Source organism: Stenella coeruleoalba, assembly GCF_951394435.1.
Source record: "Stenella coeruleoalba genome assembly, contig: scaffold_447, whole genome shotgun sequence".
Classification (NCBI taxonomy): domain Eukaryota; kingdom Metazoa; phylum Chordata; class Mammalia; order Artiodactyla; family Delphinidae; genus Stenella; species Stenella coeruleoalba.
Genome location: NW_027646197.1, coordinates 62558 through 90040, shown reverse-complemented (window position 1 = coordinate 90040; position 27483 = coordinate 62558). Strand labels below are relative to the sequence as shown.

Sequence of the window (27483 nt, the reverse complement as noted above, 5' to 3'; positions counted from 1 at the left end):
GCTTTGTTTTTTAGATGTTTCAGGAAACACCATACACTTCTCCCGAGTGGTTGTTGGCAATTTACATCCCGCCCATCAGCATAACAAGGCTCCCAGTTCTCCATGGCCTGTCCTGCCTTTCTGGATTTTACACTTTTTTCAGATGGCCCTTTTGACCGGGGGGAAGTGAGACTTCATTGTAGTGCAGATTTCCTTTGCAAGCTTGCTTGGTTGGCCAAAAAGGGCGTATGCGTTTTTTCCTGAATATATTCAGGAAAAAACGCATACGCCCTTTTTGGCCAAGTGCATCATTGTGGACGTTCTGCCTCTTTTCCTATGCTTTCAATGCAATTCCAGTCTACCTCCTGAAATCGGTTTCCTGCAATTCTGCCCCGCTTTCAAGTCCTCTTGGCAGCCTTACTTCAGTCTATTTTTGGACGATAGCTGTCATTTATTACTCTGCAGGTTTGTGAATTACAGTGCCCCTGAGCTCCTTTCTTCAACTCGCTTTCTTTTGAGCTGGCCGCAATACCGCAGGATGGCTTCAGGCCCTAATCTGGTTCCGGTACGGCACGCTGAGCCTTTGGTTATTTCCTCTTCCTGGTGGGAAATGAGAGTTAAATTTGCCCGTCCAGACACCTCCAGCTAGCCTCTCATTGGTTCTCGCTATTCCTGTTCATCTTCCGCAGAAATTGCAAACTGGGCCAAACAGGAGGTTAAAGGCGCGGACTCTCCAAGTGGGGAGAGTGTTAGTAAAGCGTCTGGAATGTTGCACCCGAGTACCAGGGGAGGAAAACTGAGACATATTTGAACACGTCTCCCGATCACATGGTTGATCATACTTGGGTTCCACATGCATGTTTTAGCTGAAGGAAGAATACCTAAAACCTGGGTAGTTGAAACCCGTGGAATGGGTACCATGCAATATGACTTCAAAGGGTCTTCATTTGCTCACCGACCTCTGCAATCCTATCACTGCTGCGTTTATGCCCCTGTACACATGATTGATTCTCTTTCGGAGACATAGCAATCCATAGGTTTTAAGATACTTACTAGTCAGGTACATTCTTAGGCGTTTAATATGGGGTGTTGAGTCCATTTCGTTGAGCAAGGAGTAGCTCTTGTCTATTCCATATTTGGCTTAAGGAACTTTATCTGTGCTCATTTCAATCTCTGGTTTTATGCAGCACCCCAACTCACCTTTACCCTTAAGGAAGAATAAGGTGGTTTTCTAAATTTGAGACCCTGTTCTGTTCTGTAATTCAGTTCCTGTGTAGCCAAGTTTACATTCCGTGTATTACTGATATCTTATGATGTTTCTTTTTCTGTGTGACTTATTTCAGTTAGAATCATCATACCTGAATCCACTCATTGTGCTGCTAAGGGCCTGATGACACAGATTTCATTGCTGAGTGATATTGCTTTGTAAGTAAATACCACAACTTCTTTATCCATTTTTCACTTTCTGCGATGTTGAACTTGTACTGTAAACGAGGTTCTTGTAAACAGAGCCGTGCCAAACTTTGGGGTGGCTGTGTCTTTTTGATTTTAATTTCCCTAAGCTATAGGACCATAAGTGGAAGTGCCCTAGGTTCTGTTGCTTTGTTTTTTAGATGTTTCAGGAAACACCATACACTTCTCCCGAGTGGTTGTTGGCAATTTACATCCCGCCCATCAGCATAACAAGGCTCCCAGTTCTCCATGGCCTGTCCTGCCTTTCTGGATTTTACACTTTTTTCAGATGGCCCTTTTGACCGGGGGGAAGTGAGACTTCATTGTAGTGCAGATTTCCTTTGCAAGCTTGCTTGGTTGGCCAAAAAGGGCGTATGCGTTTTTTCCTGAATATATTCAGGAAAAAACGCATACGCCCTTTTTGGCCAAGTGCATCATTGTGGACGTTCTGCCTCTTTTCCTATGCTTTCAATGCAATTCCAGTCTACCTCCTGAAATCGGTTTCCTGCAATTCTGCCCCGCTTTCAAGTCCTCTTGGCAGCCTTACTTCAGTCTATTTTTGGACGATAGCTGTCATTTATTACTCTGCAGGTTTGTGAATTACAGTGCCCCTGAGCTCCTTTCTTCAACTCGCTTTCTTTTGAGCTGGCCGCAATACCGCAGGATGGCTTCAGGCCCTAATCTGGTTCCGGTATGGCACGCTGAGCCTTTGGTTATTTCCTCTTCCTGGTGGGAAATGAGAGTTAAATTTGCCCGTCCAGACACCTCCAGCTAGTCTCTCATTGGTTCTCGCTATTCCTGTTCATCTTCCGCAGAAATTGCAAACTGGGCCAAACAGGAGGTTCAAGGCGCTGACTCTCCAAGTGGGGAGAGTGTTAGTAAAGCGTCTGGAATGTTGCACCCGAGTACCAGGGGAGGAAAACTGAGACATATTTGAACACGTCTCCCGATCACATGGTTGATCATACTCTGGGTTCCACATGCATGTTTTAGCTGAAGGAAGAATACCTAAAACCTGGGTAGTTGAAACCCGTGGAATGGGTACCATGCAATATGACTTCAAAGGGTCTTCATTTGCTCACCGAACCTCTCCAATCCTATCACTGCTGCGTTTATGCCCCTGTACACATGCTTGAATCTCTTTTGGAGACATAGCAATCCATAGGTTTTAAGATACTTACTAGTCAGGTACATTCTTTGGCGTTTAATATGCGGTGTTGAGTCCATTTCGTTGAGCAAGGAGTAGCTCTTGTCTATTCCATATTTGGCTTAAGGAACTTTATCTGTGCTCATTTCAATCTCTGGTTTTATGCAGCACCCCAACTCACCTTTCCCCTTAAGCAAGCATAAGTTGGTTTTCGAAATTTGAGACCCTGTTCTGTTCTGTAATTCAGTTCCTGTGTAGCCAAGTTTACATTCCGTGTATTACTGATATCTTATGATGTTTCTTTTTCTGTGTGACTTATTTCAGTTAGAATCATCATACCTGAATCCACTCATTGTGCTGCTAAGGGCCTGATGACACAGATTTCATTGCTGAGTGATATTGCTTTTTAAGTAAATACCACAACTTCTTTATCCATTTTTCACTTTCTGCGATGTTGAACTTGTACTGTAAACGAGGTTCTTGTAAACAGAGGCGTCCCAAACTTTGGGGTGGCTGTGTCTTTTTGATTTTAATTTCCCTAAGCTATAGGACCATAAGTGGAAGTGCCCTAGGCTCTGTTGCTTTGTTTTTTAGATGTTTCAGGAAACACCATACACTTCTCCCAAGTGTCTGTTGGCAATTTACATCCCGCCCATCACCATAACAAGGCTCCCAGTTCTCCATGGCCTGTCCTGCCTTTCTGGATTTTACACTTTTTTCAGATGGCCCTTTGACCTGGGGGGGGAAGTGAGACTTCATTGTAGTGCAGATTTCCTTTGCAAGCTTGCTTGGTTGGCCAAAAAGGGCGTATGCGTTTTTTCCTGAATATATTCAGGAAAAAACGCATATGCCCTTTTTGGTCAAGTGCATCATTGTGGACGTTCTGCCTCTTTTCCTATGCTTTCAATGCAATTTCAGTCTACCTAATGAAATCGGTTTCCTGCAATTCTGCCCCGCTTTCAAGTCCTCTTGGCAGCCTTACTTCAGTCTATTTTTGGACGATAGCTGTCATTTATAACTCTGCAGGTTTGTGAATTACAGTGCCCCTGAGCTCCTTTCTTCAACTTGCTTTCTTGTGACCTGGCCGCAACACCGCAGGATGGCTTCAGGCCCTAATCTGGTTCCGGCACGGCACGCTGAGCCTTTGGTTATTTCCTCCTCCTGGTGGGAAATGAGAGTTAAATTTGCCCGTCCAGACACCTCCAGCTAGCCTCTCATTGGTTCTCGCTATTCCTGTTCATGTTCCGCAGAAATTGCAAACTGTGCCAAACAGGAGGTTAAAGGCGCTGACTCTCCAAGTGGGGAGAGTGTTAGTAAAGCGTCTGGAATGTTGCACCCGAGTACCAGGGGAGGAAAACTGAGACATATTTGAACATGTCTCCCGATCACATGGTTGATCATACTCTGGGTTCCACATGCATGTTTTAGCTGAAGGAAGAATACCTAAAACCTGGGTAGTTGAAACCCGTGGAATGGGTACCATGCAATATGACTTCAAAGGGTCTTCATTTGCTCACCGAACCTCTCCAATCCTATCACTGCTGCGTTTATGCCCCTGTACACATGCTTGATTCTCTTTCGGAGACATAGCAATCTATAGGTTTTAAGATACTTACTAGTCAGGTACATTCTTAGGCGTTTAATATGCGGTGTTGAGTCCATTTCGTTGAGCAAGGAGTAGCTCTTGTCTATTCCATATTTGGCTTAAGGAACTTTATCTGTGCTCATTTCAATCTCTGGTTTTATGCAGCACCCCAACTCACCTTTACCCTTAAGCAAGCATAAGTTGGTTTTCTAAATTTGAGACCCTGTTCTGTTCTGTAATTCAGTTCCTGTGTAGCCAAGTTTACATTCCGTGTATTACTGATATCTTATGATGTTTCTTTTTCTGTGTGACTTATTTCAGTTAGAATCATCATACCTGAATCCACTCATTGTGCTGCTGAGGGCCTGATGACACAGATTTCATTGCTGAGTGATATTGTTTTGTAAGTAAATACCACAACTTCTTTATCCATTTTTCACTTTCTGCGATGTTGAACTTGTACTGTAAACGAGGTTCTTGTAAACAGAGCCGTTCCAAACTTTGGGGTGGCTGTGTCTTTTTGATTTTAATTTCCCTAAGCTATAGGACCATAAGTGGAAGTGCCCTAGGTTCTGTTGCTTTGTTTTTTAGATGTTTCAGGAAACACCATACACTTCTCCCGAGTGGTTGTTGGCAATTTACATCCCGCCCATCAGCATAACAAGGCTCCCAGTTCTCCATGGCCTGTCCTGCCTTTCTGGATTTTACACTTTTTTCAGATGGCCCTTTTGACCGGGGGGAAGTGAGACTTCATTGTAGTGCAGATTTCCTTTGCAAGCTTGCTTGGTTGGCCAAAAAGGGCGTATGCGTTTTTTCCTGAATATATTCAGGAAAAAACGCATACGCCCTTTCTAGCCAAGTGCATCATTGTGGACGTTCTGCCTCTTTTCCTATGCTTTCAATGCAATTCCAGTCTACCTCCTGAAATCGGTTTCTTGCAATTCTGCCCCGCTTTCAAGTCCTCTTGGCAGCCTTACTTCAGTCTATTTTTGGACGATAGCTGTCATTTATTACTCTGCAGGTTTGTGAATTACAGTGCCCCTGAGCTCCTTTCTTCAACTCGCTTTCTTTTGAGCTGGCCGCAATACCGCAGGATGGCTTCAGGCCCTAATCTGGTTCCGGTACGGCACGCTGAGCCTTTGGTTATTTCCTCTTCCTGGTGGGAAATGAGAGTTAAATTTGCCCGTCCAGACACCTCCAGCTAGTCTCTCATTGGTTCTCGCTATTCCTGTTCATCTTCCGCAGAAATTGCAAACTGGGCCAAACAGGAGGTTAAAGGCGCTGACTCTCCAAGTGGGGAGAGTGTTAGTAAAGCGTCTGGAATGTTGCACCCGAGTACCAGGGGAGGAAAACTGAGACATATTTGAACACGTCTCCCGATCACATGGTTGATCATACTCTGGGTTCCACATGCATGTTTTAGCTGAAGGAAGAATACCTAAAACCTGGGTAGTTGAAACCCGTGGAATGGGTACCATGCAATATGACTTCAAAGGGTCTTCATTTGCTCACCGAACCTCTCCAATCCTATCACTGCTGCGTTTATGCCCCTGTACACATGCTTGATTCTCTTTTGGAGACATAGCAATCCATAGGTTTTAAGATACTTACTAGTCAGGTACATTCTTAGGCGTTTAATATGCGGTGTTGAGTCCATTTCGTTGAGCAAGGAGTAGCTCTTGTCTATTCCATATTTGGCTTAAGGAACTTTATCTGTGCTCATTTCAATCTCTGGTTTTATGCAGCACCCCAACTCACCTTTCCCCTTAAGCAAGCATAAGTTGGTTTTCGAAATTTGAGACCCTGTTCTGTTCTGTAATTCAGTTCCTGTGTAGCCAAGTTTACATTCCGTGTATTACTGATATCTTATGATGTTTCTTTTTCTGTGTGACTTATTTCAGTTAGAATCATCATACCTGAATCCACTCATTGTGCTGCTAAGGGCCTGATGACACAGATTTCATTGCTGAGTGATATTGCTTTTTAAGTAAATACCACAACTTCTTTATCCATTTTTCACTTTCTGCGATGTTGAACTTGTACTGTAAACGAGGTTCTTGTAAACAGAGGCGTCCCAAACTTTGGGGTGGCTGTGTCTTTTTGATTTTAATTTCCCTAAGCTATAGGACCATAAGTGGAAGTGCCCTAGGCTCTGTTGCTTTGTTTTTTAGATGTTTCAGGAAACACCATACACTTCTCCCAAGTGTCTGTTGGCAATTTACATCCCGCCCATCCCCATAACAAGGCTCCCAGTTCTCCATGGCCTGTCCTGCCTTTCTGGATTTTACACTTCTTTCAGATGGCCCTTTGACCGGGGCGGGGGGGGAAGTGAGACTTCATTGTAGTGCAGATTTCCTTTGCAAGCTTGCTTGGTTGGCCAAAAAGGGCGTATGCGTTTTTTCCTGAATATATTCAGGAAAAAACGCATACGCCCTTTTTGGTCAAGTGCATCATTGTGGACGTTCTGCCTCTTTTCCTATGCTTTCAATGCAATTTCAGTCTACCTCATGAAATCGGTTTCCTGCAATTCTGCCCCGCTTTCAAGTCCTCTTGGCAGCCTTACTTCAGTCTATTTTTGGACGATAGCTGTCATTTATAACTCTGCAGGTTTGTGAATTACAGTGCCCCTGAGCTCCTTTCTTCAACTCGCTTTCTTGTGACCTGGCCGCAACACCGCAGGATGGCTTCAGGCCCTAATCTGGTTCTGGCACGGCACGCTGAGCCTTTGGTTATTTCCTCCTCCTGGTTGGAAATGAGAGTTAAATTTGCCCGTCCAGACACCTCCAGCTAGCCTCTCATTGGTTCTCGCTATTCCTGTTCATGTTCCGCAGAAATTGCAAACTGTGCCAAACAGGAGGTTAAAGACGCTGACTCTCCAAGTGGGGAGAGTGTTAGTAAAGCGTCTGGAATGTTGCACCCGAGTACCAGGGGAGGAAAACTGAGACATATTTGAACACGTCTCCCGATCACATGGTTGATCATACTCTGTTTTCCACATGCATGTTTTAGCTGAAGGAAGAATACCTAAAACCTGGGTAGTTGAAACCCGTGGAATGGGTACCATGCAATATGACTTCAAAGGGTCTTCATTTGCTCACCGAACCTCTCCAATCCTATCACTGCTGCGTTTATGCCCCTGTACACATGCTTGATACTCTTTCGGAGACATAGCAATCTATAGGTTTTAAGATACTTACTAGTCAGGTACATTCTTAGGCGTTTAATATGCGGTGTTGAGTCCATTTCGTTGAGCAAGGAGTAGCTCTTGTCTATTCCATATTTGGCTTAAGGAACTTTATCTGTGCTCATTTCAATCTCTGGTTTTATGCAGCACCCCAACTCACCTTTACCCTTAAGCAAGCATAAGTTAGTTTTCTAAATTTGAGACCCTGTTCTGTTCTGTAATTCCGTTCCTCTGTAGCCAAGTTTACATTCCGTGTATTACTGATATCTTATGATGTTTCTTTTTCTGTGTGACTTATTTCAGTTAGAATCATCATACCTGAATCCACTCATTGTGCTGCTGAGGGCCTGATGACACAGATTTCATTGCTGAGTGATATTGTTTTGTAAGTAAATACCACAACTTCTTTATCCATTTTTCACTTTCTGCGATGTTGAACTTGTACTGTAAACGAGGTTCTTGTAAACAGAGCCATTCCAAACTTTGGGGTGGCTGTGTCTTTTTGATTTTAATTTCCCTAAGCAATAGAACCATAAGTGGAAGTGCCCTAGGTTCTGTTGCTTTGTTTTTTAGATGTTTCAGGAAACACCATACACTTCACCCGAGTGGTTGTTGGCAATTTACATCCCGCCCATCAGCATAACAAGGCTGCCAGTTCTCCATGGCCTGTCCTGCCTTTCTGGATTTTACACTTTTTTCAGATGGCCCTTTTGACCGGGGGGAAGTGAGACTTCATTGTAGTGCAGATTTCCTTTGCAAGCTTGCTTGGTTGGCCAAAAAGGGCGTATGCGTTTTTTCCTGAATATATTCAGGAAAAAACGCATACGCCCTTTTTGGCCAAGTGCATCATTGTGGACGTTCTGCCTCTTTTCCTATGCTTTCAATGCAATTCCAGTCTACCTCCTGAAATCGGTTTCCTGCAATTCTGCCCGGCTTTCAAGTCCTCTTGGCAGCCTTACTTCAGTCTATTTTTGGACGATAGCTGTCATTTATAACTCTGCAGGTTTGTGAATTACAGTGCCCCTGAGCTCCTTCCTTCAACTCGCTTTCTTTTGAGCTGGCCGCAACACCGCAGGATGGCTTCAGGCCCTAATCTGGTTCCGGTACGGCACGCTGAGCCTTTGGTTATTTCCTCCTCCTGGTGGGAAATGAGAGTTAAATTTGCCCGTCCAGACACCTCCAGCTAGCCTCTCATTGGTTCTAGCTATTCCTGTTCATCTTCCGCAGAAATTGCAAACTGGGCCAAACAGGAGGTTAAAGGCGCTGACTCTCCAAGTGGGGAGAGTGTTAGTAAAGCGTCTGGAATGTTGCACCCGAGTACCAGGGGAGGAAAACTGAGACATATTTCAACACATCTCCCGATCACATGGTTGATCATACTCTGGGTTCCACATGCATGTTTTAGCTGAAGGAAGAATACCTAAAATCTGGGTAGCTGAAACCCGTGGAATGGGTACCATGCAATATGACTTCAAAGGGTCTTCATTTGCTCACTGAACCTCTCCAATCCTATCACTGCTGCGTTTATGCCCCTGTACACATGCTTGATTCTCTTTCGGAGACATAGCAATCTATAGGTTTTAAGATACTTACTAGTCAGGTACATTCTTAGGCGTTTAATATGCGGTGTTGAGTCCATTTCGTTGAGCAAGGAGTAGCTCTTGTCTATTCCATATTTGGCTTAAGGAACTTTATCTGTGCTGATTTCAATCTCTGGTTTTATGCAGCACCCCAACTCACCTTTCCCCTTAAGCAAGCATAAGTTGGTTTTCTAAATTTAAGACCCTGTTCTGTTCTGTAATTCAGTTCCTGTGTAGCCAAGTTTACATTACGTGTATTACTGATATCTTATGATGTTTCTTTTTCTGTGTGACTTATTTCAGTTAGAATCATCATACCTGAATCCACTCATTGTGCTGCTAAGGGCCTGATGACACAGATTTCATTGCTGAGTGATATTGCTTTGTAAGTAAATACCACAACTTCTTTATCCATTTTTCACTTTCTGCGATGTTGAACTTGTACTGTAAACGAGGTTCTTGTAAACAGAGCCGTTCCAAACTTTGGGGTGGCTGTGTCTTTTTGATTTTAATTTCCCTAAGCTATAGGACCATAAGTGGAAGTGCCCTAGGTTCTGTTGCTTTGTTTTTTAGATGTTTCAGGAAACACCATACACTTCTCCCGAGTGGTTGTTGGCAATTTACATCCCGCCCATCAGCATAACAAGGCTCCCAGTTCTCCATGGCCTGTCCTGCCTTTCTGGATTTTACACTTTTTTCAGATGGCCCTTTTGACGGGGGGAAGTGAGACTTCATTGTAGTGCAGATTTCCTTTGCAAGCTTGCTTGGTTGGCCAAAAAGGGCTTATGCGTTTTTTCCTGAATATATTCAGGAAAAAACGCATACGCCCTTTTTGGCCAAGTGCATCATTGTGGACGTTCTGCCTCTTTTCCTATGCTTTCAATGCAATTCCAGTCTACCTCCTGAAATCGGTTTCCTGCAATTCTGCCCCGCTTTCAAGTCCTCTTGGCAGCCTTACTTCAGTCTATTTTTCGACGATAGCTGTCATTTATAACTCTGCAGGTTTGTGAATTACAGTGCCCCTGAGCTCCTTTCTTCAACTCGCTTTCTTGTGACCTGGCCGCAACACCGCAGGATGGCTTCAGGCCCTAATCTGGTTCCGGCACGGCACGCTGAGCCTTTGGTTAATTCCTCTTCCTGGTGGGAAATGAGAGTTAAATTTGCCCGTCCAGACACCTCCAGCTAGCCTCTCATTGGTTCTCGCTATTCCTGTTCATCTTCCGCAGAAATTGCAAACTGGGCCAAACAGGAGGTTAAAGGGACTGACTCTCCAAGGGGGGAGAGTGTTAGTAAAGCGTCTGGAATGTTGCACCCGAGTTCCAGGGGAGGAAAACTGAGACATATTTGAACACGTCTCCCGATCACAAGGTTGATCATACTCTAGGTTCCACATGCATGTTTCAGCTGAAGGAAGAATACCTTAAACCTGGGTAGTTGAAACCTGTGGAATGGGTACCATGCAATATGACTTCAAAGGGTCTTCATTTGCTCACCGAACCTCTCCAATCCTATCACTGCTGCGTTTATGCCCCTGTACACATGCTTGATTCTCTTTCGGAGACATAGCAATCCATAGGTTTTAAGATACTTACTAGTCAGGTACATTCTTAGGCGTTTAATATGGGGTGTTGAGTCCATTTCGTTGAGCAAGGAGTAGCTCTTGTCTATTCCATATTTGGCTTAAGGAACTTTATCTGTGCTCATTTCAATCTCTGGTTTTATGCAGCAACCCAACTCAACTTTCCCCTTAAGCAAGCATAAGTTGGTTTTCTAAATTTGAGAACCTGTTCTGTTTTGGAATTCAGTTCTTGTGTAGCCAAGTTTAGATTCCGTGTATTAGTGATATCTTATGATGTTTTTTTTCTGTGTGACTTATTTCAGTTAGAATCATCGTACCTGAATCTACTCATTATGCTGCTACGGGCCTGATGACATAGATTTCATTGCTGAGTGATACTGCATTGTACGTAAGTACCACAAGTTCTTTATCCATTTTTCACTTTCTGCGATGTTGAACTTGTACTGTCAACGAGGTTCTTGTAAACAGAGCCGTTCCAAACTTTGGGGTGGCTGTGTCTTTTTTATTTTAATTTCCCTAAGCTATAGGACCATAAGTGGAAGTGCCCTAGGCTCTGTTGCTTTGTTTTTTAGATGTTTCAGGAAACACCATACACTTCTCCCGAGTGTCTGTTGGCAATTTACATCCCGCCCATCAGCATAACAAAGCTCCCAGTTCTCAATGGCCTGTTGCCTTTCTGGATTTTACACTTTTTTCAGATGGCCCTTTTGACCGGGGGGAAGTGAGACTTCATTGTAGTGCAGATTTCCTTTGCAAGCTTGCTTGGTTGGCCAAAAAGGGCGTATGCGTTTTTTCCTGATTATATTCAGGAAAAAACGCATACGCCCTTTTTGGCCAAGTGCATCATTGTGGACGTTCTGCCTCTTTTCCTATGCTTTCAATGCAATTCCAGTCTACCTCCTGAAATCGGTTTCCTGCAATTCTGCCCCGCTTTCAAGTCCTCTTGGCAGCCTTACTTCAGTCTATTTTTGGAGGATAGCTGTCATTTATAACTCTGCAGGTTTGTGAATTACAGTGCCCCTGAGCTCCTTTCTTCAACTCGCTTTCTTGTGACTTGGCCGCAACACCGCAGGATGGCTTCAGGCCCTAATCTGGTTCCGGCCCGGCATGCTGAGCCTTTGGTTAATTCCTCTTCCTGGTGGGAAATGAGAGTTAAATTTGCCCGTCCAGACACCTCCAGCTAGCCTCTCATTGGTTCTCGCTATTCCTGTTCATCTTCCGCAGAAATTGCAAACTGGGCCAAACAGGAGGTTAAAGGGACTGACTCTCCAAGTCGGGAGAGTGTTAGTAAAGCGTCTGGAATGTTGCACCCGAGTACCAGGGGAGGAAAACTGAGACATATTTGAACACGTCTCCCGATCACATGGTTGATCATACTCTAGGTTCCACATGCATGTTTTAGCTGAAGGAAGAATACCTTAAACCTGGGTAGTTGAAACCTGTGGAATGGGTACCATGCAATATGACTTCAAAGGGTCTTCATTTGCTCACCGAACCTCTCCAATCCTATCACTGCTGCGTTTATGCCCCTGTACACATGCTTGATTCTCTTTCGGAGACATAGCAATCCATAGGTTTTAAGATACTTACTAGTCAGGTACATTCTTAGGCGTTTAATATGGGGTGTTGAGTCCATTTCGTTGAGCAAGGAGTAGCTCTTGTCTATTCCATATTTGGCTTAAGGAACTTTATCTGTGCTCATTTCAATCTCTGGTTTTATGCAGCACCCCAACTCACCTTTACCCTTAAGCAAGAATAAGTTGGTTTTCTAAATTTGAGACCCTGTTCTGTTCTGTAATTCAGTTCCTGTGTAGCCAAGTTTCCATTCCGTGTATTACTGATATCTTATGATGTTTCTTTTTCTGTGTGACTTATTTCAGTTAGAATCATCATACCTGAATCCACTCATTGTGCTGCTAAGGGCCTGATGACACAGATTTCATTGCTGAGTGATATTGCTTTGTAAGTAAATACCACAACTTCTTTATCCATTTTTCACTTTCTGCGATGTTGAACTTGTACTGTAAACGATGTTCTTGTAAACAGAGCCGTTCCAAACTTTGGGGTGGCTGTGTCTCTTTGATTTTAATTTCCCTAAGCTATAGGACCATAAGTGGAAGTGCCTTAGGTTCTGTTGCTTTGTTTTTTAGATGTTGCAGGAAACACCATACACTTCTCCCGAGTGGTTGTTGGCAATTTACATCCCGCCCATCAGCATAACAAGGCTCCCAGTTCTCCATGGCCTGTCCTGCCTTTCTGGATTTTACACTTTTTTCAGATGGCCCTTTTGACCGGGGGGAAGTGAGACTTCATTGTAGTGCAGATTTCCTTTGCAAGCTTGCTTGGTTGGCCAAAAATGGCATATGCGTTTTTTCCTGAATATATTCAGGAAAAAACGCATACGCCCTTTTTGGCCAAGTGCATCATTGTGGACGTTCTGCCTCTTTTCCTATGCTTTCAATGCAATTCCAGTCTACCTCCTGAAATCGGTTTCCTGCAATTCTGCCCCGCTTTCAAGTCCTCTTGGCAGCCTTACTTCAGTCTATTTTTGGACGATAGCTGTCATTTATAACTCTGCAGGTTTGTGAATTACAGTGCCCCTGAGCTCCTTTCTTCAACTCGGTTTCTTTTGAGCTGGCCGCAACACCGCAGGATGGCTTCAGGCCCTAATCTGGTTCCGGTACGGCACGCTGAGCCTTTGGTTATTTCCTCTTCCTGTTGGGAAATGAGAGTTAAATTTGCCCGTCCAGACACCTCCAGCTAGCCTCTCATTGGTTCTCGCTATTCCTGTTCATCTTCCGCAGAAATTGCAAACTGGGCCAAACAGGAGGTTAAAGGCACTGACTCTCCAAGTGGGGAGAGTGTTAGTAAAGCGTCTGGAATGTTGCACCCGAGTACCAGGGAAGGAAAACTGAGACATATTTGAACACGTCTCCCGATCACATGGTTGATCATACTCTGGGTTCCACATGCATGTTTTAGCTGAAGGAAGAATACCTAAAACCTGGGTAGTTGAAACCCGTGGAATGGGTACCATGCAATATGACTTCAAAGGGTCTTCATTTGCTCACCGAACCTCTCCAATCCTATCACTGCTGCGTTTATGCCCCTGTACACATGCTTGATTCTCTTTCGGAGACATAGCAATCCATAGGTTTTAAGATACTTACTAGTCAGGTACATTCTTAGGCGTTTAATATGCGGTGTTGAGTCCATTTCGTTGAGCAAGGAGTAGCTCTTGTCTATTCCATATTTGGCTTAAGGAACTTTATCTGTGCTCATTTCAATCTCTGGTTTTATGCAGCACCCCAACTCACCTTTCCCCTTAAGCAAGCATAAGTTGGTTTTCTAAATTTGAGACCCTGTTCTGTTTTGGAATTCAGTTCCTGTGTAGCCAAGTTTACATTCCGTGTATTAGTGATATCTTATGATGTTTCTTTTTCTGTGTGTCTTATTTCAGTTAGAATCATCGTACCTGAATCCACTCATTATGCTGCTACGGGCCTGATGACATAGATTTCATTGCTGAGTGATACTGCATTGTACGTAAGTACCACAAGTTCTTTATCCATTTTTCACTTTCTGTGATATTGAACTTGTACGGTAAACGAGGTTCTTGTAAACGGACGCGTCCCTAACTTTGGGGTGACTGTGTCTTTTTCATTTTAATTTCCCTAAGCTATAGGACCATAAGTGGAAGTGCCCTAGGCTCTGTTGCTTTGTTTTTTAGATGTTTCAGGAAACACCATACACTTCTCCCGAGTGGTTGTTGGCAATTTACATCCCACCCATCAGCATAACAAGGCTCCCAGTTCTCCATGGCCTGTCCTGCCTTTCTGGATTTTACACTTTTTTCAGATGGCCCTTTTGACCGGGGGGAAGTGAGACTTCATTGTAGTGCAGATTTCCTTTGCAAGCTTGCTTGGTTGGCCAAAAAGGGCGTATGCGGTTTTTCCTGAATATATTCAGGAAAAAACGCATACGCCCTTTTTGGCCAAGTGCATCATTGTGGACGTTCTGCCTCTTTTCCTATGCTTTCAATGCAATTCCAGTCTACCTCCTGAAATCGGTTTCCTGCAATTCTGCCCCGCTTTCAAGTCCTCTTGGCAGCCTTACTTCAGTCTATTTTTGGACGATAGCTGTCATTTATAACTCTGCAGGTTTGTGAATTACAGTGCCCCTGAGCTCCTTTCTTCAACTTGCTTTCTTGTGACCTGGCCACAACACCGCAGGATGGCTTCAGGCCCTAATCTGGTTCCGGCACGGCATGCTGAGCCTTTGGTTATTTCCTCTTCCTGGTGGGAAATGAGAGTTAAATTTGCCCGTCCAGACACCTCCAGCTAGTCTCTCATTGGTTCTCGCTATTCCTGTTCATCTTCCGCAGAAATTGCAAACTGGGCCAAACAGGAGGTTAAAGGGACTGACTCTCCAAGTGGGGAGAGTGTTAGTAAAGCGTCTGGAATGTTGCACCCGAGTACCAGGGGAGGAAAACTGAGACATATTTGAACACGTCTCCCGTTCACATGGTTGATCATACTTGGGTTCCACATGCATGTTTTAGCTGAAGGAAGAATACCTTAAACCTGGAGAGTTAAGACCCGTGTAATGGGTACCATGCAATATGACTTCAAAGGGTCTTCATTTGCTCACCGAACCTCTCCAATCCTATCACTGCTGCGTTTATGCCCCTGTACACATGCTTGATTCTCTTTCGGAGACATAGCAATCCATAGGTTTTAATATACTTACTAGTCAGGTACATTCTTAGGCGTTTAATATGCGATGTTGAGCCCATCTCGTTGAGCAAGGAGTAGCTCTTGTCTATTCCATATTTGACTTAAGGAACTTTATCTGTGCTCATTTCAATCTCTGGTTTTATGCAGCACCCCAACTCACCTTTCCCCTTAAGCAAGCATAAGTTGGTTTTCTAAATTTGAGACCCTGTTCTGTTCTGTAATTCAGTTCCTGTGTAGCCAAGTTTACATTCCGTGTATTACTGATATCTTATGATGTTTCTTTTTCTGTGTGACTTATTTCAGTTAGAATCATCATACCTGAATCCACTCATTGTGCTGCTAAGGGCCTGATGACACAGATTTCATTGCTGAGTGATATTGCTTTGTAAGTAAATACCACAACTTCTTTATCCATTTTTCACTTTCTGCGATGTTGAACTTGTACTGTAAACGAGGTTCTTGTAAACAGAGCCGTTCGAAACTTTGGGGTGGCTGTGTCTTTTTGATTTTAATTTCCCTAAGCTATAGGACCATAAGTGGAAGTGCCCTAGGTTCTGTTGCTTTGTTTTTTAGATGTTTCAGGAAACACCATACACTTCTCCCGAGTGGTTGTTGGCAATTTACATCCCGCCCATCAGCATAACAAGGCTCCCAGTTCTCCATGGCCTGTCCTGCCTTTCTGGATTTTACACTTTTTACAGATGGCCCTTTTGACCAGGGGGAAGTGAGACTTCATTGTAGTGCAGATTTCCTTTGCAAGCTTGCTTGGTTGGCCAAAAAGGGCGTATGCGTTTTTTCCTGAATATATTCAGGAAAAAACGCATACGCCCTTTTTGGCCAAGTGCATCATTGTGGACGTTCTGCCTCTTTTCCTATGCTTTCAATGCAATTCCAGTCTACCTCCTGAAATCGGTTTCCTGCAATTCTGCCCCGCTTTCAAGTCCTCTTGGCAGCCTTACTTCAGTATATTTTTGGACGATAGCTGTCATTTATAACTCTGCAGGTTTGTGAATTACAGTGCCCCTGAGCTCCTTTCTTCAACTCGCTTTCTTGTGACCTGGCCGCAACACCGCAGGATGGCTTCATGCCCTAATCTGGTTCCGGTACGGCACGCTGAGCCTTTGGTTATTTCCTCTTCCTGTTGGGAAATGAGAGTTAAATTTGCCCGTCCAGACACCTCCAGCTAGCCTCTCATTGGTTCTCGCTATTCCTGTTCATCTTCCGCAGAAATTGCAAACTGGGCCAAACAGGAGGTTAAAGGGACTGACTCTCCAAGTGGGGAGAGTGTTAGTAAAGCATCTGGAATGTTGCACCCGAGTACCAGGGGAGGAAAACTGAGACATATTTGAACACGTCTCCCGATCACATGGTTGATCATACTGTAGGTTCCACATGCATGTTTTAGCTGAAGGAAGAATACCTTAAACCTGGGTAGTTGAAACCCGTGGAATGGGTACCATGCAATATGACTTCAAAGGGTCTTCATTTGCTCACCGAACCTCTCCAATCCTATCACTGCTGCGTTTATGCCCCTGTACACATGCTTGATTCTCTTTTGGAGACATAGCAATCCATAGGTTTTACGATACTTACTAGTCAGGTACATTCTTAGGCGTTTAATATGCGGTGTTGAGTCCATTTCGTTGAGCAAGGAGTAGCTCTTGTCTATTCCATATTTGACTTAAGGAACTTTATCTGTGCTCATTTCAATCTCTGGTTTTATGCAGCACCCCAACTCACCTTTACACTTAAGCAAGCATAAGTTGGTTTTCTAAATTTGAGACCCTGTTCTGTTGTGTAATTCAGTTCCTGTGTAGCCAAGTTTACATTCCGTGTATTACTGATATCTTATGATGTTTCTTTTTCTGTGTGACTTATTTCAGTTAGAATCATCATACCTGAATCCACTCATTGTGATGCTAAGGGCCTGATGACATAGATTTCATTGCTGAGTGATATTGCTTTGTAAGTAAATACCACAACTTCTTTATCCATTTTTCACTTTCTGCGATGTTGAACTTGTACTGTAAACGAGGTTCTTGTAAACAGAGGCGTCCCAAACTTTGGGGTGGCTGTGTCTTTTTGATTTTAATTTCCCTAAGCTATAGGACCATAAGTGGAAGTGCCCTAGGCTCTGTTGCTTTGTTTTTTAGATGTTTCAGGAAACACCATACACTTCTCCTGAGTGTCTGTTGCCAATTTACATCCCGCCCATCAGCATAACAAGTCTCCCAGTTCTCCATGGCCTGTCCTGCCTTTCTGGATTTTACACCTTTTTCAGATGGCCCTTTTGACCGGGGGGAAGTGAGACTTCATTGTAGTGCAGATTTCCTTTGCAAGCTTGCTTGGTTGGCCAAAAAGGGCGTATGCGTTTTTTCCTGAATATATTCAGGAAAAAACGCATACGCCCTTTTTGGCCAAGTGCATCATTGTGGACGTTCTGCCTCTTTTCCTATGCTTTCAATGCAATTCCAGTCTACCTCCTGAAATCGGTTTCCTGCAATTCTGCCCCGCTTTCAAGTCCTCTTGGCAGCCTTACTTCAGTCTATTTTTGGACGATAGCTGTCATTTATAACTCTGCAGGTTTGTGAATTACAGTGCCCCTGAGCTCCTTTCTTCAACTCGCTTTCTTGTGACCTGGCCGCAACACCGCAGGATGGCTTCAGGCCCTAATCTGGTTCCGGCCCGGCATGCTGAGCCTTTGGTTAATTCCTCTTCCTGGTGGGAAATGAGAGTTAAATTTGCCCATCCAGACACCTCTAGGTAGCCTCTCATTGGTTCTCGCTATTCCTGTTCTTCTTCCGCAGAAATTGCAAACTGGGCCAAACAGGAGGTTAAAGGGACTGACTCTCCAAGTGGGGAGAGTGTTAGTAAAGCGTCTGGAATGTTGCACCCGAGTACCAGGGGAGGAAAACTGAGACATATTTGAACACGTCTCCCGATCACATGGTTGATCATACTCTAGGTTCCACATGCATGTTTTAGCTGAAGGAAGAATACCTTAAACCTGGGTAGTTGAAACCCGTGGAATGGGTACCATGCAATATGACTTCAAAGGGTCTTCATTTGCTCACCGAACCTCTCCAATCCTATCACTGCTGCGTTTATGCCCCTGTACACATGCTTGATTCTCTTTTGGAGACATAGCAATCCATAGGTTTTAAGATACTTACTAGTCAGGTACATTCTTAGGCGTTTAATATGGGGTGTTGAGTCCATTTCGTTGAGCAAGGAGTAGCTCTTGTCTATTCCATATTTGGCTTAAGGAACTTTATCTGTGCTCATTTCAATCTCTGGTTTTATGCAGCACCCCAACTCACCTTTACCCTTAAGCAAGAATAAGTTGGTTTTCTAAATTTGAGACCCTGTTCTGTTCTGCAATTCAGTTCCTGTGTAGCCAAGTTTACATTCCGTGTATTACTGATATCTTATGATGTTTCTTTTTCTGTGTGACTTATTTCAGATAGAATCATCATACCTGAATCCACTCATTGTGCTGCTAAGGGCCTGATGACATAGATTTCATTGCTGAGTGATACTGCGTTGTAAGTAAATACCACAACTTCTTTATCCATTTTTCACTTTCTGCGATGTTGAACTTGTACTGTAAACAAGGTTCTTGTAAACAGAGCCGTTCCAAACTTTGGGGTGGCTGTGTCTTTTTGATTTTAATTTCCCTAAGCTATAGGACCATAAGTGGAAGTGCCCTAGGCTCTGTTGCTTTGTTTTTTAGATGTTTCAGGAAACTCCATACACTTCTCCCGAGTGTCTGTTGGCAATTTACCTTCCGCCCATCAGCATAACAAGGCTCCCAGTTCTCCATGGCCTGTCCTGCCTTTCTGGATTTTACACTTTTTTCAGATGGCCCTTTTGACCGGGGGGAAGTGAGACTTCATTGTAGTGCAGATTTCCTTTGCAAGCTTGCTTGGTTGGCCAAAAAGGGCGTATGCGTTTTTTCCTGAATATATTCAGGAAAAAACGCATACGCCCTGTTTGGCCAAGTGCATCATTGTGGACGTTCTACCTCTTTTCCTATGCTTTCAATGCAATTCCAGTCTACCTCCTGAAATCGGTTTCCTGCAATTCTGCCCTGCATTCAAGTCCTCTTGGCAGCCTTACTTCAGTATATTTTTGGACGATAGCTATCATTTATAACTGCAGGTTTGTGAATTACAGTGTCCCTGAGCTCCTTTCTTCAACTCGCTTTCTTGTGAGCTGGCCGCAACACCGCAGGATGGCTTCAGGCCCTAATCTGGTTCCGGCACGGCACACTGAGCCTTTGGTTATTTCCTCTTCCTGGTGGGAAATGAGAGTTAAATTTGCCCGTCCAGACACCTCCAACTAGTCTCTCATTGGTTCTCGCTATTCCTGTTCATCTTCCGCAGAAATTGCAAACTGGGCCAAACAGGAGGTTAAAGGCGCTGACTCTCCAAGTGGGGAGAGTGTTAGTAAAGCGTCTGGAATGTTGCACCCGAGTACCAGGGGAGGAAAACTGAAACATATTTGAACACGTCTCCCGTTCACACGGTTGATCATACTCGGGGTTCCACATGCATGTTTTAGCTGAAGGAAGAATACCTTAAACCTGGAGAGTTGAGACCCGTGGAATGGGTACCATGCAATATGACTTCAAAGGGTCTTCATTTGCTCACAGAACCTCTCCAATCCTATCACTGCTGCGTTTATGCCCCTGTACACATGCTTGATTCTCTTTCGGAGACATAGCAATCCATAGGTTTTAAGATACTTACTAGTCAGGTACATTCTTAGTCGTTTAATATGGGGTGTTGAGTCCATTTCGTTGAGCAAGGAGTAGCTCTTGTCTATTCCATATTTGGCTTAAGGAACTTTATCTGTGCTCATTTCAATCTCTGGTTTTCTGCAGCACCCCAACTCACCTTCCCCGTTAAGCAAGCGTAAGTTGGTTTTCTAAACTTGAGACACTGTTCTGTTTTGTAATTCAGTTCATGTGTAGCCAAGTTCACATTCTGTGTATTAGTGATACCTTATGATGTTTCTTTTCTGTGTGACTTATTTCAGTTCGAATCATCATACCTGATTCCACTCATTATGCTGCTACGGGCCTGATGACATAGATTTCATTGCTGAGTGATATTGCATTGTACGTAAGTACCACAAGTTCTTTATCCATTTTTCACTTTCTGCGATATTGAACTTGTACCGTAAACGAGGTTCTTGTAAACGGACGCGTCCCAAACTTTGGGGTGGCTGTGTCTTTTTGATTTTAATTTCCCTAAGCTATAGGACCATAAGTGGAAGTGCCCTAGGCTCTGTTGCTTTGTTTTTTAGATGTTTCAGGAAACACCATACACTTCTCCAGAGTGGCTGTTGGCAATTTACATCCCGCCCATCAGCATAAGAAGGCTCCCAGTTCTCCATGGCCTGTCCTGCCTTTCTGGATTTTACACTTTTTTCAGATGGCCCTTTTGACCGGGGGGAAGTGAGACTTCATTGTAGTGCAGATTTCCTTTGCAAGCTTGCTTGGTTGGCCAAACAGTTCGTATGCGTTTTTTCCTGAATATATTCAGGAAAAAACGCATACGCCCTTTTTGGCCAAGTGCATCATTGTCGAGTTTCTGACTCTCTTCATATGCTTTCAATGCAATTCCAGTCTACCTCCTGAAATCGGTTTCCTGCAATTCTGCCTTGCTTTCAATGCCTCTTCATAGCCTTACCTCAATATATTTTTTAAAAATAGTTGGCCTTTATAACTCTGCAGGTTTTTGAATTGCAGTGGCCCTTAGCTCCATTTTTTAGCTCTTATTTTTGTGGTCTTGCCCCATAACCACAGGATTCCTTGAAGCCCTATTTTTCTTCTGGGGCACCTTGCTGTGCCTTTGGTTAATTCTTCTTACTGATGTGATATTAGAGTGACATGTGCCCATTGAAACCGCTACAGCTAGTTTCTCACTGGTTCCCCCTATTCCCATTCATCCTCTGCACTAACTGTAGACTGTGCGATACCAGAACTTAAAGGCATTGACTCCATGTGGGGATGTTGTTAGTAAAGCGGCTGGAATGTCGATCCGGAGCCCCAGGAGAGGAAAAATGAGGTGCGTTTTAGAAACCTTTCCCGATCATATGGTATACCAGTCGCTGGGTTTCCCAAGCATGGTTTAGCTGTAGGAAGATTCCCTTCAACCTGGAGTGTTGGGACCCTTGGACTGAGTAGCATGAAGTATTGCATTAAACTTTCGGCAGTTGCTCACCAAAGCTCACCAATCCTGTCAGCCCCAAGTGTCCAGCCTTATGTCTTATCCAGCTGTGGGTTTATATGTGGTCAATCCAGGTTGCATCACAGCCCCTGAGCGAATTTTGTAAGAATTTTTCTCTCTTTCATTGTTTCAGCGTTTTGTTTTTAAAATTTATTTCTATAATGGGGTTTAGCTCCTTTTCACTGCTGTGTTTGTGCCGCTCTGCACACACTTGATTCCCTTATGGAGATATATCAATACATGGGTTTTAAGATTCTTATTCCTCAGATATATTTCTCTGCGGTGTATAGGGTGTGTTGAGGCCTGTTCATTGAGCAAGGTGTAGATCTTGTCTAATACCTATTTGGTTTATTGAACGGTATCTGTGCTAATTTCAAACTCTGGTTTTATGCATCACCCCACCTCTCCTTTCCCCTTAAGCTGACATAAGTGTGTTTTCTAAATGTGAGACACTGTTCTGTTCTGTAATTCATTTCTTGTGCAGCCATATTTACCCTCCCTCTATAAGTGATATCTTATGATATGTTTCTTTTTCTGTTTGACTTATTTCAAGTAGTATTATCGGACCTAAATCCACTCTTTATCCTTCTACTAGCCTTATTACATTGATTTCATGGTGAAGAGATATTCCATTGTACATAAGTACCACATCTTCTTTATCCATTGTTCTCTTTCCTGGGATATTTAAGGTGTACTGAAGTTGAGGTTCTTGTAAACAGAGTAGCCCTAAACTGTGGTGTGCTTGTGTCTTGTTGATTTTTAGACTTCCCTAGATATACTCCCATGATTGGAAGTGTCCTATGCTCTGTAGCTCTGTTTTTTAGATGATTTAGGAACCACCATACACTTCTCCAGAGTGGCTCTCGGCAGTTCACACACTGCCCATCAGCGTATAAAGGCTCCCTGTTCTCCATGGCCTGTCCTGCATTTCTGGTTTTTACAATTTTTTAGGATGGCCCTTTTGACCGGTGGGAAGTGAGACTTCTTTGTTGTGCACATTTGCATTGCTTGCTTGCTTCGTTGCCCATAAAGTGCGTATGCGTTTTTTCCTGGATATAATCAGGAAAAAACGCATACGCCCTTTTGGGCCAACTGCATCATTGTCGAAATTCTGCCGCTTTTCATGTGCGTTAAAGACGAGTCCAATCTATCTCTTGAAATCTGTTTCTTGCAATTCTGTCTTGCATTCAGATCCTCTTCTTTGCCTTACCTCAACATATTTTTGGACGTTAGTTTTCATTTATAACTCTGCAGGTTTGTGAATTGCAGTGACCCTGAGCTCCATTTTTTAAGTTGCTCTTTTGTGAGCTGGCCTCAAACCCGCAGGATTGCTTCAGGCCCTATTTTGGCTCCGGCGAGGCAGGCTGAGCCTTCCTTTAATTCTTACTCTTAATGGGAAATTAGAGTGATATGTGCCCGTCCAAACCCCTACAACTCTTCTCTCATTGGTTCCCCCTCTTCCCGTTCATCCTCCTCACAATTTGCAAAATGTGTGAAACAGAAGTTTAAATGTGCTGATTCTCCAAGTGGGGAGATTCTAAGTAGCGTGGCTGGAATGGTGAACAGGAGCACCAGGAGAGGATAAATGAGGTGCATTTTAGACACATCTCCCGATCACATGGTGTACAGTCCTCTGGGTTTTCCATGCATGTTTTAGCTGTAGGAAGATCCCTTGAACCTGCAGATTTGGGACCCATTGAATGGGTACCAGGTAGTATTACTTTAAAGGGTGTGCATTTCCTCACCCAACCTCACATTTCTCTTAGCGCAAACAGTTTCCAGCCTTATGTCTCATCCTGCTGTGGGTCTAGATGTGTTCAATCCATGTTGCATCACCGTCCCTGAGGAAAAGTTGTAAGAGGTTTTCTCTGTCTCTCTGTCGTTTATTTTTTTCAATTTATTACTATATTGGTTACAGCTGATTTTCAAAGCTCTGTTTCTTGCTGCTGTACATCCACTTGATTCACGTACAGAGAGACATCAATAAATTCTTTTTCAGATTCTTACCAGTCGTATATATTCTTTTCCGGTGACTTGAGTGTGCTGAGTGCAGTTCTTTTAGCTACCGTGTAGGCCTTGTTGATTATCAGTTTGGTATTTGGAATGGTATCTTTGCTAATTTCAACCTCCTGGATGATGCCTCACCCCTCCCCACCTTTCCCGTTTAGCAGCCTTATGCGTGTTTTCTACATATTTGACTATGTTTTTGTTTTGTAATTTATTTCATGTGTAGCCATTTTGGATTCCACCTTTAAGTGATATCTTATGATATGTGTCTTTTTCTTTTTGAATTCTGTCACTTAGAATGATCATACGTAACTCCTCCGGAGTTGTTACAACTGGCCATATTTCATTGATTTCCAGGCTGAATAATATTCCACTCTACCTAAGTACCACATCTCTATCCATTTTTTCCCTCCAGAGACATTTAAGTTATATCCTAGTCGAGGATCTTTTAAACAGAGAGGGGGTAAACATTGGGGTGCCTGTGTCCTCTCGATTTTTGTTTTTCCCAAGATATACGCCCATGAGTGCAAGTGCCCTATGCTCTGTAGCTCATTTTTTAGATGCTTTAGTAAACACAATACACTTCTCCAGAATGGCCGTTGGCAATATACATTTCCACTATAAGTCTCACAGGGCTCCCTCTTCTCGTTGCCCTGTCCTGCATTTCTGTTGTTTACGCTTTATGAGGATGGCTCTTCTGACTGATGCGAAGTGATATCTTTTGTAGTATTGACTTCCAGTGCCCACCTGTTTGGTTGGCTAAAAAAGTGTATGCTCTTTTCTTGAATATATACAGAAAAGAACGCATACACCCTTTTTGGCCAACTGCAATGTTGGCAATGTTGGCAATGTTCAGCTCCTTTTCTTGTGCTTAATGGCGAGTCCTTTCTACCTCCTCAAATCCCTTTCCTGCCATTCTCCCTTGCTTACAAGTCCTTTTCTCTGACTTTCCTCAAGACATTTTTCAGTGATGGATATTTTCAACTCTGCAGTTTTGTGAATTTTACTGCCCCTGAGTTCCATTGTTCAACTCGTGTTTATGGGAACTGGCCACAAAGCAGCGGGATTTCCTCAAGCCCTATACTGTTTCCATGGGCAACCCTAGCCTTTGGTCAATTCGTCTTCCTGATTGGAAATTAGAGTGACATGTGCCTGTCTGAACACCTAGGACTTGTCTCTCATTGTTCCTCATCCTTCCGCTTCATCCTCTGGACAAATTCCAAACTGTACGCAACAGGATGTTGACAGTGCTGACATCTCCAAGTGGGGAGACTGTTAGTAAAGACGCTGGAGGGGTGAACCCGAGCACCAGGAGATGAGGAGATGAGATGCCTTTTCCAAACTCTTCCCGATCAGACGGTATACCATCCTCTGGGTGTGACAGACATGTTTTAGCAGTAGGAAGAGTCCCATTCATGTAAGGAGAACACCAGGGCTTTTTCAAAATCAGTGTCTCCCCGAAACCCAAACTGGGGAAGTTTTTAAGCTACGGCTACACATATGTTCATTAAGGGCCTTGGGAAGCAGGCAGAGTCCAAACTTTAGATGATTGAAGTCTTCAGGGTCAGAAGCACTCACCACCAGCTTCCCTTAGGCTACACTTTAACTGTCATTGATAGATGATGTCAATAAAAATATCTATTCTTTTTCAGATTATTTCCCCTTATAGGTTATTGCAAAATGTTGAGTGTAGTTCCCTGTGCTATACAGTAGTTCCTTGTTGATGATCTATTTTATACATAGCAGTGTGTATGTGTTCATTCCAAACTGTTAATTTATCCCTCCTCCCACCTTTCCCCTTTGGTAATAATAAATTATAAGATTTTATACTTCTCAGAAATGGGGGAGCTGAAAGAGAGGTATCATTTTCAATGGAAAAGCATTTAAAACAAGATTGAAGGTTTAACCAAGATTATTAGCTGTACATCCTTGGAAAGAAATCACTTCGTTTCTCTAATATTGACCTGACAAATAAGACAAACCTTTTCACTGAACTTGCTTATAAAAAGTGATGGAAATATCAAATGGAAGTGTTAAAAACATCTTATTTTACCCGAGCCTTATACACTGTTCTATGTTAACTACAGTTTGGCTCACACATCTGTTCATTGAGGTTACAATAGTCTCAATTTCTGTTACTGATCCTCCAGAGTGGACCCCAACAAGTGTCCCCCTGCCCAGTGTCATTGGGGCCAACAGATCGAGACTGAGTTTGGTTCACAAGCAAAGGAAACTTTATATTTTGATCAGAGAATGGAGAGGTGAGAGCATGCACTACCCCGTGGGCTGTGGGCTGTGGGCTGGGCTGCTGTGTAGAGATCCTGTCAGAGTCAGTGGGAGGGAGGGAGGTGGCGGAGCTCTCGAGGGCCGGGTTGGCTGTAGCTCAGGCTCTATATCGTGGAGTCTGCACTGGGCCCCAGGAGCTGAGGTGTCGACCCAGCCATTCTGCACTAGGAAATCTGGTCTGAAGTGCCGGGTGTGGAACCTCTGCATGCGGGACCCTAGGAGCACGTGAAATTAGACAAAGCACAAAGGATAAAAAAGGTTAGACTTGACTTTATTGCCCAGATTCTATTTTTATCTCCCAGGGATTTTTAATGGGCTTTGCTGGGGACAAACCCCTCCTCTGCCTTTTGTCCCATTCCTCATTCTTGGAGTGCTGAGGGTGCAGACCCTTCTTCTGTAACTGCTGAGTGCTGAGTTGGGAGCCCTCATACCCTGGGGCGAGGGTCAGAGCTTCTCCCCAGCAGCCTCCCGGTGACGTTGATTGTCCCCAGGACCCCTGCCTCCCTGCTCGTCCACCTGAGCACCAGCATTGGAAGTGTTATAGATTCTAATGACCTTTAAGGGTCCAGGAAAGAGATGTGCAGAGACGCTGTGGGGGCCGGTTTCACCCCGCCCCACATTTGTTCGGCCACCTTAGGCTGACCGTCTCTGCCAGCCTAGATGCTCTGACCAGTAGTCTGCGCTTTCTTCAGTTAGGCCCCTGAATTAACGTACAAACAGCACCAGGTGTCAGAGCCCTGCCCGCTCAACTCCCAGACAGTCCAGGGTCAGTGGTGACCAAGGACCATGATGGCTACTGAGTCAACAGCCTTTTGAAGTAAACAGGAGTCCAGCCGGTCTTATTGGCCACCATCATCACGGTGTCTGTAGGCTTTTCTATGGTGACAGTGTGGTATACTGTTCCCCCGCCAAGATTATTAGCTCCCCTCTGGGTGCAGTAAGTCCTGCAAGCAGTAGTCTACTCTTTTGGGACACACTCTTGTTGTTTTATGAGAGAAACTCCAGGTCAAGTGATGTTCACACGAGTCGTCATGGTGCCCTGTTGCCCCCGGTTATCTCTCTGGATGTTGGAGTTGGAGGGCCTCCTCACTCGAGGTCGGTGTGCCCACGGAGCGAACCCTGCAACTTCAGGGCATGGTTGGTGGTTAGGATCACCACGTGGGGTCCTTTTCCCTTAGGAGGGAGGTGGCCTTTTGGGCTGCTGATTTCCAGGTTTTTAGATACCGCCAGTATCTTGGCCAGATGTGGCAGTGGGCCAAGCCCCTTAGTGACCGTAGTTTATCCTACCTGGATGGCATTCTTGCATTGTTCCATTTCAAGCGGTCCCAGTTTTTGCACTAATTCTCCAATGGCGATTCACCTTTCACCGGGAATGTAAAGGTCAAAGGGTTTAGCTAAATTAGGGAGTTCCAGGGCAAGGGTCTGAATTGACTGCTCTTTCCATTCTTGAAAGGCCACTTCTGGATTCTATTCAAAAGGATCATCATCTTTTCCTTTCAGTGTTTCATATAGAGGCCCAGCTAGTAGACTGTAGTTAGGGATCCAGAAGCAGCAAACCCTGGCCTCCCCAGGAACCCCTAAGCTGTCTTCTAGTTTTAGAAAGGGGTAAGGCTGAAAATGGTTTCTTCCCTTTCCTGGGATGGGCTTCTCTGACCTTCTGTGAGAATGAAGCCCAGGCAGGTCACCGCAGTCTGTGATATTTGAGCTTTTTC

General features: G+C 44.0%; 1 long non-coding RNA gene across 1 annotated transcript in view; it reads left to right on the top strand.

The window, feature by feature from the left end:
* The first annotated feature begins 2923 nt into the window (after nt 1-2923).
* Nucleotides 2924-27483, top strand: part of LOC307181263 — a 33813-nt gene continuing 9253 nt past the window's right edge. The window contains exons 1-2 of the long non-coding RNA XR_013826257.1: nt 2924-2988; nt 6069-6150. This is a non-coding gene — a long non-coding RNA (uncharacterized lncRNA). The remainder of the gene's footprint in view (nt 2989-6068; nt 6151-27483) is intronic.